The 12363-nt window shown below is 44.5% G+C and overlaps 1 long non-coding RNA gene across 2 annotated transcripts in view; it reads right to left on the reverse strand.

Moving 5' to 3' along the window:
* Positions 1-239: 239 nt before the first annotated feature.
* The window catches only part of LOC142665474 (uncharacterized), a 155313-nt gene continuing 143189 nt past the window's right edge, over positions 240-12363 (reverse strand). Inside the window, exons 5-6 of one of the 2 annotated variants that reach the window (XR_012851512.1) lie at positions 2561-2676; positions 240-1227 (exon numbers count right to left, since the gene is read on the reverse strand). This is a non-coding gene — a long non-coding RNA (uncharacterized LOC142665474). Of the gene's footprint in view, positions 1228-2560; positions 2677-11145; positions 11233-12363 lie in introns of those variants that run through there. The other variant, XR_012851513.1, reaches the window with a different exon arrangement.

Consider the following 12363-nt stretch of genomic DNA (forward strand, 5'->3'; position numbering starts at 1 on the left):
ATGCTGGGTTCTAGATAAGGAGTTACTCTCTGCTCCGGCTAATAAATGAGGGTCCCAAATGAGAACTCCCCCTCCCCATATATTTACTCCTTAAAGGGCTTGTCCAGGCACAGACCAATTTTTCATACGGATGACCTATACGCTGGATAGGTCATCAATATGTAATCGTGGGGGTTCGATACCCGGATCTCGCACCGATCAGCTGCTCCGGCTGCCTCCAAACACAGGATATCCGTACCGGAAGCAGACCGGCTCATGGGGTTAACGTGCTTTGGGCTCACGGGGGGTCACCGGAGTCTGAATTAGCTGAAAGACGATGTAACAATTCAAATAAAAACTCTTGTGCGTTCATTGCAATATGAAATAAAATTGTTATCTGGGTGAGATCTTTTCTTTCATTATTCAAGTTTTTTTTAATATGTTCTACAGGATAGAAACTGCAAAATCAAAACTCTACAGACTATAGGGAGACTGATACTAAACAGCTCGTGTTAAGATGACCACCCTTTTCCATGTGATCTATTGGGGCATATGGACATCATAGATGGGGGTCCCTTGTATGGGATATTCCTTTAGAAGTCAGAGGGGGAGCAGCTGTTACCTAGCACTGGGGAAGAAGTTCTGTGTTATACCACATTACCCTGCAGCGGCTGCAGATTCTCCCAGGAATCATAGCCAATTGTCAGGGGTCTCAGGATCCGAACCCCTGGAAAAAAAAATAGTAATACAAATTATGTTTACCTCTACACACCAAGTGTCATCATTGTATAGTCCCCCCAAGTGTCAGTGTATCATTGCCTTGTCCCCCAAGTGTCAGTGTATCATTGCCTTGTCCCCCAAGTATCAGTGTATCATTGTCCTGTACCCCCAAGTGTCAGTGTATCATTGTCCTGTACCCCCAAGTTTCATTGTATCATTGTCCTGAACCCCCAAGTGTCAGTGTGTCATCACAGATTCCTAATCCCATTGAAGGGCCTGACCTCCAGGTTACACCTCGGTTGTGAAGAATCATGAAGTCATTATCTCGACATCTGTAGAGTAAATCCTGTTGGTTTCTGCGGTGTCAGGCATTATTGGCTTTGTTGAGGTCTCTTATCAGATGGTTATGGAATGTCTGGTTTACACATTCATCATTTGTCTTTAGTTCTCGGTCTTCCCCGGCACTATACATCAATGATCCGCCACTGGTGTCCAGCTCAGTATCACCTGCTCCACCTGTTAGATTGCCTGGTAATAGGAGCACTGAGAAGTCAGACAATATCCCCTATGAATACCATTTTATAGATCAGTGGTTTCCAGCACTATCTGACATCCTGAGTCTGGGCATGTTGGGAGTTGTAGTTTTCAACAGCAGCAGGTTGAAGATCGCTGTCATATATAGATGATCACGTCACATGATTGTTAGCTGACATACCCAGGGGTCAAGAGCTACAAGCCTAACCTCTCTACACCCTCTTCTGCGCCACTACAGGAGAAATAAAGTATTACACATGCATGGATCTGCCAGGTCCTCCAGAGAAAGAGATGCACTTTGTAGGACTTCCTACTATAAATACTATAATAGGATACTAGAAAATGGGTTTCCTACACTAAACAACCCCTTCAATCATTACGTACCCCTAGTATATAGCGTAATGTTTATAAGTTATGCCTTTAATACTTTCTGTTCATGCCATATAGGGTTTACATTCTAAGTAGGCATTGTGCCAGCATCAGACTCATACATCAAAGAAAGAAAAGAACCACAGGACAAAAAATTGCTATATGTGCAAATTCCACAGGAATAAAAAAAAACTACTTTTCTTTGTGTTACTGATCTTTTACCATGACCCTCCTATGGGATTAGGTTCTGCAAGGCAATTTCTAAATTCAAAGGGCTGCGGTCATACAGGACAAGCCACGGAGCTCTCTGAGGTCAGACTAGGACAGGACTTGGCTCAGCAAAGGACGTGCCCTTCACACCTATCACATAATCAGTCTCATTGTGTTACAGTTAAAGATCGTGTGATGTTAACACTGGAGCTGGAAAAGCCAAAGAAAAACTGATTTTTCTAAATTTTAGATTTAATGCAATCAACATGCATTTAATTTTTTTAGGTATGAAATCGTTGTATGGAATAGCGTTGTCTATTACGCGGAGTCACGCAAAAAAGTATACCGTGCCATATATGTTTTTCTAACATGGGAGCCTATGGGTGATGCATGCCATATAGTGACATGCATCATCCATAGGCTCCCATGTTTAACATTCTTATACCACGCACCATAGGTTTAACGTATACGTCATGAGCTTTTCATTATATATGTTAAACAGATGCCATTATATTCCTATGGATCCCTACTGTATACGTCAAATGTATCCCATAAAGTTTGTGTGATGGGTGCCACTGTTCACAATCTACGTTTACGTTGGGAGCTTTTCCTTTCTGTGTGGGGAAACAAATTGGTGGATTTCTACTTCCTAGCACTTGTATTTGGATTTTACTTTAAAGGCTGATGTACACAAATACCATTGTACTTACAGTGGAAAAAGGTCCCATAGCAGAAATTATAAACTGACCCTTAACTGGTGCCCGGGGTGTAAGTAGACTTCACAGGGCCCCATAGCAGGATGGGATGGGCAGTAGTGTCAGATCTTTTGCTTACAGTCTGTTTTTTTGAATGGGTCCAATGCATCTGAAATTAAAACGGAAGCGACTTGTGTTAACAGCTCCTAGGCAAACATATGGATCACCAAGGTAACAGACAACAAACAACCCCTGTGTAGTCATAGTCTTTCTCATCTGTTCCCTATTTCTTGCGAGATGGTAGAGAACAGATGGAAGAGAGCATAACGGCAGGATCAGACTACACAGGGGTTGTTTATAGTCTGTTACCATGCAGATGAATAGAAGCTGTAAATACAAAACAATATGACATTTTTAAATTAAGACCATTTACAAAGTTGCTTTTTCATTTCAAATGAATTGAACTCATAAAAGAAATTGGTTGCGAAGGTGGACATAGCCTTTCTACCAGGGTTCTCAAGCGATGGACACGCGATGTCAGGGTCTTCCCCAGAGCGGAGTCCCGGGCAGAGCGCTAGCGTAGGCTGGGGATTGCACTCCTAATGGAACTCCTAACATCTACTGGGGGCGTCTGTGGCACTATCTACAGAGGGCACCGTGGCAGCATCTACAGAGGGCACCGTGGCAGCATCTACAGAGGGCACCGTGGCAGCATCTACAGAGGGCACCGTGGCAGCATCTACAGAGGGCACCGTGGCAGCATCTACAGAGGGCACCGTGGCAGCATCTACAGAGGGCACCGTGGCAGCATCTACAGAGCGCTCCGTGGCAGCATCTACAGAGGGCTCCGTGGCAGCATCTACAGAGGGCTCCGTGGCAGCATCTACAGAGGGCTCCGTGGCAGCATCTACAGAGAGCTCCGTGGCAGCATCTACAAAGGGCACCGTGGCAGCATCTACAGAGGGCACCGTGGCAGCATCTACAGAGGGCCCCGTGGCAGCATCTACAGAGGGCCCCGTGGCAGCATCTACAGAGGGCACCGTGGCAGCATCTACAGAGGGCACCGTGGCAGCATCTACAGAGGGCACCGTGGCAGCATCTACAGAGGGCTCCGTGGCAGCATCTACAGAGGGCTCCGTGGCAGCATCTACAGAGGGCTCCGTGGCAGCATCTACAGAGGGCACTGTGGCACGATCTAAAAAGGGGCTGCCTAATTTTGACATTTGCGTGTCTGCCAAACGCTGCCAACTGAGCTGCATTTAGTGACACTTAAACTGTAAAAATGGATTGTTGAAATAAGCACGTGGAGAAATCTTGCAAATTTCCGGTAAGTTTAAACCTAGCGCTATTATTATAGTAATGTAGTATTATAGTAACGTAGTATTGTTATAGTAATGTAGTATGATAGTAACATAGTGTTATAGTATTTCAAATAACGAATTAATTAACAATAATTTTGTAATGTATCAAATTTGAAAGTAATGCGGCCCGTCAACTTCACATTTTTTCTATATGTGGCCCACTTACCCGGCCGAGTTTGAGACCCCTGCTTTATACAGAAGATTTAATACTACTTCCAATCCCATTTTGCCATGGAGCCTTGTGAACTCTATTAACACCCTGTGCTACTTTTAAAATTTTGCTATGGGACCTTCTTTATTGTAATGTACAATTTTGTTTGTGTACATTACTGACTTTTTTTTGTAACTTCACAAACCTGGACATAAAACACAATGCAGACCATCTAGAGAAGACCCTGCTTTCCTTCATACTGCCCTTCCACTATAAATTAGTCCCACACCGGTCATCTCAACACTGTTTGACCTAAACAAGCCTCAAAAGCAGATCCAGACGTTCTACTCCTTGGAAGCATGGATCCTTTGAAGTTTTTTAAGAGCTCACCAACCGACACACACATTATAATGTGTGTGTGTGTGTGTCAGTGGCGGATTATCATATGGGCGTTTCGGGCGGCCGCCCGGGGCCCGAGGCTTCCAGGGGGCCCATGGCAGCCCGAAACGCACATTATCTCGTAAATCTATTCAGCGCGCTAGCGCTGCTAACGGCCGAAGATGGGGAGGAGCAGGGAATTCGCCGGGATCCAGGGGTAGGACACGCCTCCCTGACAGTGCGGGCCGCCGCCATTGAGTAACAGAACAGCGACGGACGGCTGTTCTGTTACTCCAAAGCAGCAAGAGAAGAGCCGGCGGGCGGTCACCGGCGCTGAGGTCAGTACAGGATTATCCTCCTGCCCAACTGGTTCCCGACCGCTGGCTGTATTTTTACGGCCAGCGGTCAGGGACGGGTGCTTAAAACCCGAGCCATAGACTTTCTACGGCTCGGGTTTTAACTTGCTGCCCGCGCGATCGGGCAGCTGAATGTCGGGTCTCCGGCTGTCAGTGACTGCCGGGGACCCTGAGGAGAAGACAGAAGCAGCTTTCGCTGCTTCTGTCTTCTCCGATGTCTTCTTACACAGCGTTCAATGAACGCTGTGTACAGGAATAGAGACAGCAGCAGCGGCGCTGTCTCTATTCCTCCCGGTGATCATGTGACAGGTCACATGATCGCCGGGTGCCGTTAGTGGCAGACTGTTGCTGGGTCTTACTAGACCCAGCACAGCCCTATTAGTGACAATCGTCACTGTGAGAGGGCTGATTTCCCCTGTAACTGGGGCTGCTGTGCAGCTCCAGTTACAGTGGAAAAACATGGTGTAAAACAAAGAGAAAGTAGATATAAGGTTCCCCAAAGGTCTTTTTTGACCTTTGAGGATCAGAACATAGTAATAAAAAATAGTAAAGTGCAAAAAAAAAAAATAATAATAAATACACATAAAATACCCACCCCAAAAAAAACGTCCCCCCCCCGCCAATCATTGTTGTAACGCTAGCGCTGACCCAATTACCCTAATATAGACATGTAATATATTAAAATTTACGGTAGACAATGACGATCACAGATAAAAGGTCTATTTTAGGGTAAAACAATGTTATTACCAAAAAAAAATAGCTGAAACGTAAAAAAGCTTCTTTTTTTACTATTATTTTCAAACTTTATGAATAAAAATTCTAAAATGGCAAAAAATGTGTGCATAAAAACGATAAAAAACGAAACCTGCATTGTCTACGGAAAAAACGTCGCAAAAATAACGTCGGTTTTATTTTTTTTTAATAAAAATGTGTGTTTGGTGCAACTTTGTAATTACGTTTTATTAAAAAATATTTTCACTTTTTGAGATACAGCTGCTTTGTATCCTGTATCCGTCAGGTCAGCAGGACTGACGGGATCAGTGAAACGGGCCCTGCGCTAAATTATAATCTTAGATGTGATAGATTTGAGGTGGATCCTGCGTGTCACTGATCCCGTCAGTCCTGCTGACCTGACGGATACAGGATACAAAGCAGCCGTATCTCAAAAAGTAAAAATATTTTTTAATAAAATCAATCAATCACACTGATACACAGACATACTATATATATATATATAATTATAATATAAAGTTTTTAAATGTGTACATAACCTTGTGGCACTATATACAAGGGGGAGCGCTGTGTGGCACTATATACAAGGGGGAGCTCTGTGTGGCACTATATACAAGGGGGAGCGCTGTGTGACACTATATACAAGGGGGAGCGCTGTGAGGCACTATATACAAGGGGGAGCGCTGTGAGGCACTATATACAAGGGTGAGCGCTGTGAGGCACTATATACAAGGGGGAGCGCTGTGAGGCACTATATACAAGGGGGAGCGCTGTGAGGCACTATATACAAGGGGGAGCGCTGTGAGGCACTATATACAAGGGGGAGCGCTGTGAGGCACTATATACAAGGGGGAGCGCTGTGAGGCACTATATACAAGGGGGAGCGCTGTGAGGCAAGGGGGGGCTGTGTAGTGCTATCCACCGTGGTATGTGTGTGGCGCTCTTTATAGGGGGGGCTTTTTGGTGCTATTTACAAGAGGGGGAGGGCTGTGTGGCGCTCTCTACAGGGGGGCTGTATGGCACTATCTATAGGGGGCTGTGTGTAACGCTCTCTACGAGGGGGATGTGTGATATATAGAGGGGGCTGTGTATGGCGATATCTATGGGGGTGTGTAATATCTACAGGGGCTGTGTGTGGCACTATGTACAGGGGGCTGTGTGTATGGTGTTTTACAGTGTGTGGTATTATATTCAGGCGCGCAGTGTTTGGTGCTATTATATTTAGGGGTACACTATGTGGCACCATGATAACTTTATTTTCGTTTATAGGTGTGGAAATGTTGGAAAAGTGAGGAGACGTCTAAGTGGCAAATTCTGCAGAAATGAGTCATGGCCGGGAGAAGTCGTCATGAGCGCTGGACCGGATGGAGAAGAAAAAAGGAAAAAAACTACTAGAATCTGAGACGTCGTCACCTGTGAGTCACTAGATTTATAGAGAATCTGTCACCTCTCCTGACATGTTTATTATAGGAAATCCTTGTATTTCACAAAAAGTCTTTCTGCGGTCCAGGACTGATAGACAATTCCCCTTGTCAGAAGGTTGTGTCCCTGCACAGTGTGATCCTGTCAGTATGTAGGGACACCGCGCTGTGACAAGGGGAATCGTAACACTGTTAATGCTTGCCCAAAAAGGTAGTGTTAAAAATAGTTACGGTGAGGAAGGGGGGCCCAAGTTTGGGTAACAGCCCAGGGCCCATGGTCTACTTAATCCGCCACTGGTGTGTGTGTGTGTGTGTGTGTGTGTGTATGTGTGTGTCTGTGTGTATCCTTATCCAGAGCATCCTATTAATCAACATGCTCGTCTGTCTCTGGACTGATAACATGGAGCAGCCCATTAGGGACCAAGATAATGAGTGAGGGGATAATTCAGATGGAAACACAAAACAGCAGCTAAAGCCTAACCTCCCCCTGTCAGCCGCCCTGACATAAGCATCAGCCGCCACGTTCCAGGCCCTGGAAGGAGGTTACAAGGTTGTAAAACAGATTTTGCTAATAATCTGTTAGTGGAATATTTCTGGATCATTCAATGAGCCGACGTCACAAGCCTTGTCAGATCACGTCCATGCGCTATCACCACGGGACGTCATCACTCATCAGTCACCTGCGCTGTTTACGTGTCCCAGCTTCACAATAGAGCGTGGAAAGTGCGGTCGGGTGAAATCAGGGTTAACGCAAAGCAAGAATATTTTTTTTTACTTTAATGTGGAGAGGACAGCTCCTGAATGATTGAATTAAAGGAAACTCACTATTATATAATGTATTTACCGTCTACTTGGCAAACAATGGGAGAAGCTGGGCAAAACCGGACAAAGATAATATTAATTGAGTGAGGAGAGTGGACTGGCCGACTATGGAGTTTCCCCCGAAATATGATGTATAAAGTGGAGCAACCGATTTGGAAACAGTTGAAGTGAAGGAGGACAACCCCTTAAATAATGGTGTCAGAGTATAAAATTTAATAAAGTCTCTTAATATTTACTGTCCACAAGAGGCGATTTTCCAATAAATCTTGAAGCAAACAAGTCTAGAGGGCGTGTCCATCTTTGAATGAGTCTATGTAGTGAAGCTTGTAGACTTGCTCAGAGGAGGCTTTTCGGTTGTATAGATTTCTTATTTTGGAATTTTGTAGGGTACGAGGATCTAGTCATACATTATTATTTTTTGTTATGGCAGGAAGGAGGGGAAGGGGACAAGTGAGCCCTAATCTACCCACCGCCCTGTCCCTGCCTACTTGCAACGACCCGCCCTAGGCGACGGGGTACAACTGGGCGGCGGTCCCTACGCTGACTAAGTGCAAGGGAATACAAACAGGGAACAAGCAAGGGAAGGGGCAGTAGCCCACGGAACACCGTGAGGAAACCAGAGTGGTGAACGAGCCAGTCAGGATCAGGATGTCACGAAGTATACGAACGCAGAGCAAGGAGCAGGAAGCAAGCCGGGGGCAGAGCGAAGCAGGATAAGCGGAAGCTGTAGCAAGGCTGAAGCAAGGCAGAAGCAGGCTGGAGCAAGGCTGTAGCCGGGCCAGGAAACCAGGAAGAATCACAAGCAATGAGGAAGAGAAAACGGCAGGTATAAATGGACAGGGGGCGGAGCTAACTCCGACTGACCAGGCCGCGATAGGCTCTCCCACTCCTGAGCCTGCCACCCTGATTGGTGGGAGCCGGAGTCAGTCTAAGAGGTCCGGCCTCAGGTGTCGATTGATTAATCCTGGGAGTATCCACAGACGTAGTGCCTGGCAGATCCTTTACAGTTTTGGTCCGAAAAGATGCCACAAAACTCAGTTTATTTCTTTCTTAAGGGAATGTAAAAACAAATCCTTTGTATAGAGTATCTTTTGTATATAAATATTTAAAACATGTCTGTTAGGCTATGTTCACACGGGGTATTTTGCCGAGTTTTTTGACGCGGAAACCGCGTCGCAAAACTCGGCAGAAACGGCCCGAGAACGCCTCCCATTGATTTCAATAGGAGGCGTCGGCGTCTTTTTCCCGCGAGCAGTAAAACTGCCTCGCGGGAAAAAGAAGCGACATGCCCTATCTTCGGGCGCTTCCGCCTCCGACCTCCCATTGACTTCAATGGGAGGCAGGAGAAAGCGTATTTCTCGCTGTTTTATGCCCGCGGCGCTCAATGACCGCGGGCGAAAAACGGCGCGATAATTGCCGCGAAAATCGGCGTGCAGGGAGAGGAATATCTGCCTCAAAGTTCCAAACGGAATTTTGAGGCAGATATTCCTCCCCCAAAATACTCCGTGTGAACAAAGCTTTACATTTCCCACCATGAATACTGTAACCCAAAGCTTGTCAAAAAGAGACATGCAAAGAGACCATAATACATTACTCTATAGGAAATTATTATGAGTAACTGGGTGATGTAGATTCTTTAAAGCGGTTGCCCGCTTTGTACATTCACTTCTCATTACAGGGGTCCCTCTATATTAAAGAGGCTCTGTCACCAGATTTTGCAACCCCTATCTCCTATTGCAGCAGATTTGCGCTGCAATGTAGATAAGAGTAAAGTTTTTTGTTTTTTTTAAATGAGCATTTTTGGCCAAGTTATGACCATTTTTATATTTATGCAAATGAGGCTTGCTAAAGTACAACTGCGCGTGTTTACAGTAAAAGTACAACTGGGCGTGTATTATGTGCGTACATCGGGGCGTTTTTACTTCTTTTACTAGCTGGGCGTTGTGAATGGAAGTGTATGATGCTGACGAATCAGCATCATCCACTTCTCTTCATTACCACCCAGTTTCTGGCAGTGCATCAGCGTTTGCAGGTAAGTAGCTACATCGACTTACCTGCAAACGCTGATGCTGCTGCAGAATCAAATGTAGCCTCTGGTGCCGATGTGTCCTCGCTGGTCCGACACGATGCAGGACCTGGGGCAGGAAGTGAGTGACGTCACAGCGTGATCTCTCGAGAACACGCTGTGTCTGCACTGCCAGAAGCTGGGTGGTAACGAAGAGAAGTGGATGATGCTGATTCGTCAGCATCATACACTTCCATTCACAACGCCCAGCTAGTAAAAGAAGTAAAAACGCCCCGATGTACGCACATAATACACGCCCAGTTGTACACACACAATACACGCCCAGATGTACGCACATAATACACGCCCAGTTGTACATAACTTTAAACACGCCCAGTTGTACTTTAGAAAGCCTCATTTGATTAAATATAAAAATGGTTATAACTTGGCCAAAAATGCTCGTTTTAAAAAAAACAAAAACGTTACTGTAATCTACATTGCAGCGCCGATCTGCTGCAATAGGAGATAGGGGTGCAAAATCTGGTGACAGAGCCTCTTTAAGCTGATCACAAAGTGTCCTCCTGCTAAGACCCCCAGCGATCAGCTGTAATCTGTGGGGAAACCTGGCCGTAAGTGCTCAATTTCTCTACAGTGCCACCACAGGAGAAATTACGTATTACACAGTGTTCATTCTAGAAATGGTAGTTCATGTCTTGTTGAGGAGGAAGGTCCTGGCAGGCCAGTACTTAGCTATTTCCTATAACAAGGTCTTCAGAAATCAGTGGTGCTCTTAGCTAGGAACCAAACCCTTAAAAACACAGTTTAGACCCAGGATTTTCTCATATCAGTATTATTATAAACCCTATAACACTCACCCTGTGCTTTTATTTATCAGAGGAGGTCTACTTTAAATAGAATTTCTACCCAGAATAGATTTATACACAGATGCAATAAAAATTCATGTATAAATTTAGCATTAGGGCAATTCAAAATCTCTTCTCTTAGATGGGGCAGGTTTTACGGTTTGGTTGGGGTCATGTTCAGAGCAGCAGTTGTCCCTCTTTATCACCTATTTGGGGGGAGGGGTGGAGACTCCCATTGCAATTAACAGGTAACGATGTTCTGTACATTATGTGTTGGGATTTACATTTTTAGAAGTATGACAGTTTGTAGGACTACTGGGTGATTAAATGCCTATGAATTATAATGGAGGTGTGCCGGTCTAGTCTAATATCATCAGAAATATAATTTGTATGAGTAACTCTTAAGTATTTCATATAGGACACAGCTGGAAACCGGCCCGGGATCCTTGAGTTTCTGCCTAGACATGAGCAGATCCATGTGTCTCCACTTAGACGACATAATACAGAATTTTTTGTTATGATGTACATGCGTCTCTCACTTACAATGCAGTTTATTTAGTCCGGGAGATAATCCTTGTAGCAAAACCGGATTTTCACATCCAAGACATCTTGGAATTTATAAAGTTTCAGGTTATCCTAGTAAAAAAAGAAAAAAAAAAACTGTGCCGAAACTCTTTTAATGAATCATAAACAGGTAGGACGGGTTGTGAAGAAGTCTTTGTCACTCACTCATTATCTTCTGGATGTTACCCAGGATAAGAAGGAGAAAATCCTTTATAATGCTCTCCAAGCTAAATACAAAAATTTGCTGTCAGGCCGGGGTAACGCCCTCCTGCTAGAAGGATAATTGTTATGTTTTATGGCTCTCGATTTTACAAGACTTGGAAAGCAGCAATAATAATCCAATTTTTTTTATTTTCAGTAACGTGGAATTAAAGATACGATATATTTAGAACACTAAAATTGGTGCACCTTACCCCACCCTGTGGGACACAGATTTATTAAGGCTCAGAGGTCTACACCTAAATTTTAAAGGGGTTGTCCACTTTTGAGCATCTCGTTTTCCCATCGAACAACGGTATTCTGCAGGGGAACCTAGGAGTATGTGTTCCTGCAGTGCCCCCACAGGGAAAATGAAGTATTACACAGTTACTATTAAGATTAATTGTATAAAGTAACATGTCGGGTCCTCCAGAGAAAGACGTTCTATGTAGCTGTTCTCTGTTCCAGTTAATTGACGGAGGTCCTAAATAATAAAGGTTTTATGTAAATAAAGCTTAATAACTGTGTTAATGGAAAGTTCCACAACTTTCTAATAGACTGGGGGGTTATTAATCTTTCGGTGTCAGTTTTCTGGCGTGGAAAAGTCGCAAAGGGCCCAAAAAAAGTGGCAATTTGCGGGGTAAATGGCGACTTAGGGCATTTTACGCTGCCATCACAACTTTTGAAAAAGGCGGCATGGCTTAACAAAAAGGGTCCACCCACTAACATCTTGAAAAATGTGTCGAATTTGAATATAAAAGTATACCAGAAAGTTGTAGAATTATTCATTTACACCATGTTTACCCCCCCCTTTTTTTTTTTTTTTTTTACATAAAACCCCTTTCGCTCAAAAAGCCCTAATAGAATGTTTTCTAAAAACAAAAATATGATTAATATAGAAATATAGTAAACACTAATTTGAGCACTGCCAGTAATCCGGACCCCTTCTCAGGCCTCAGTGCTGTGCCATAGAGCTGGAGTCCTGAGCCAACCTGGTTGCTGTGG

Source organism: Rhinoderma darwinii, chromosome 13 (genome assembly GCF_050947455.1).
Source record: "Rhinoderma darwinii isolate aRhiDar2 chromosome 13, aRhiDar2.hap1, whole genome shotgun sequence".
In the NCBI taxonomy this organism is placed as follows: domain Eukaryota; kingdom Metazoa; phylum Chordata; class Amphibia; order Anura; family Rhinodermatidae; genus Rhinoderma; species Rhinoderma darwinii.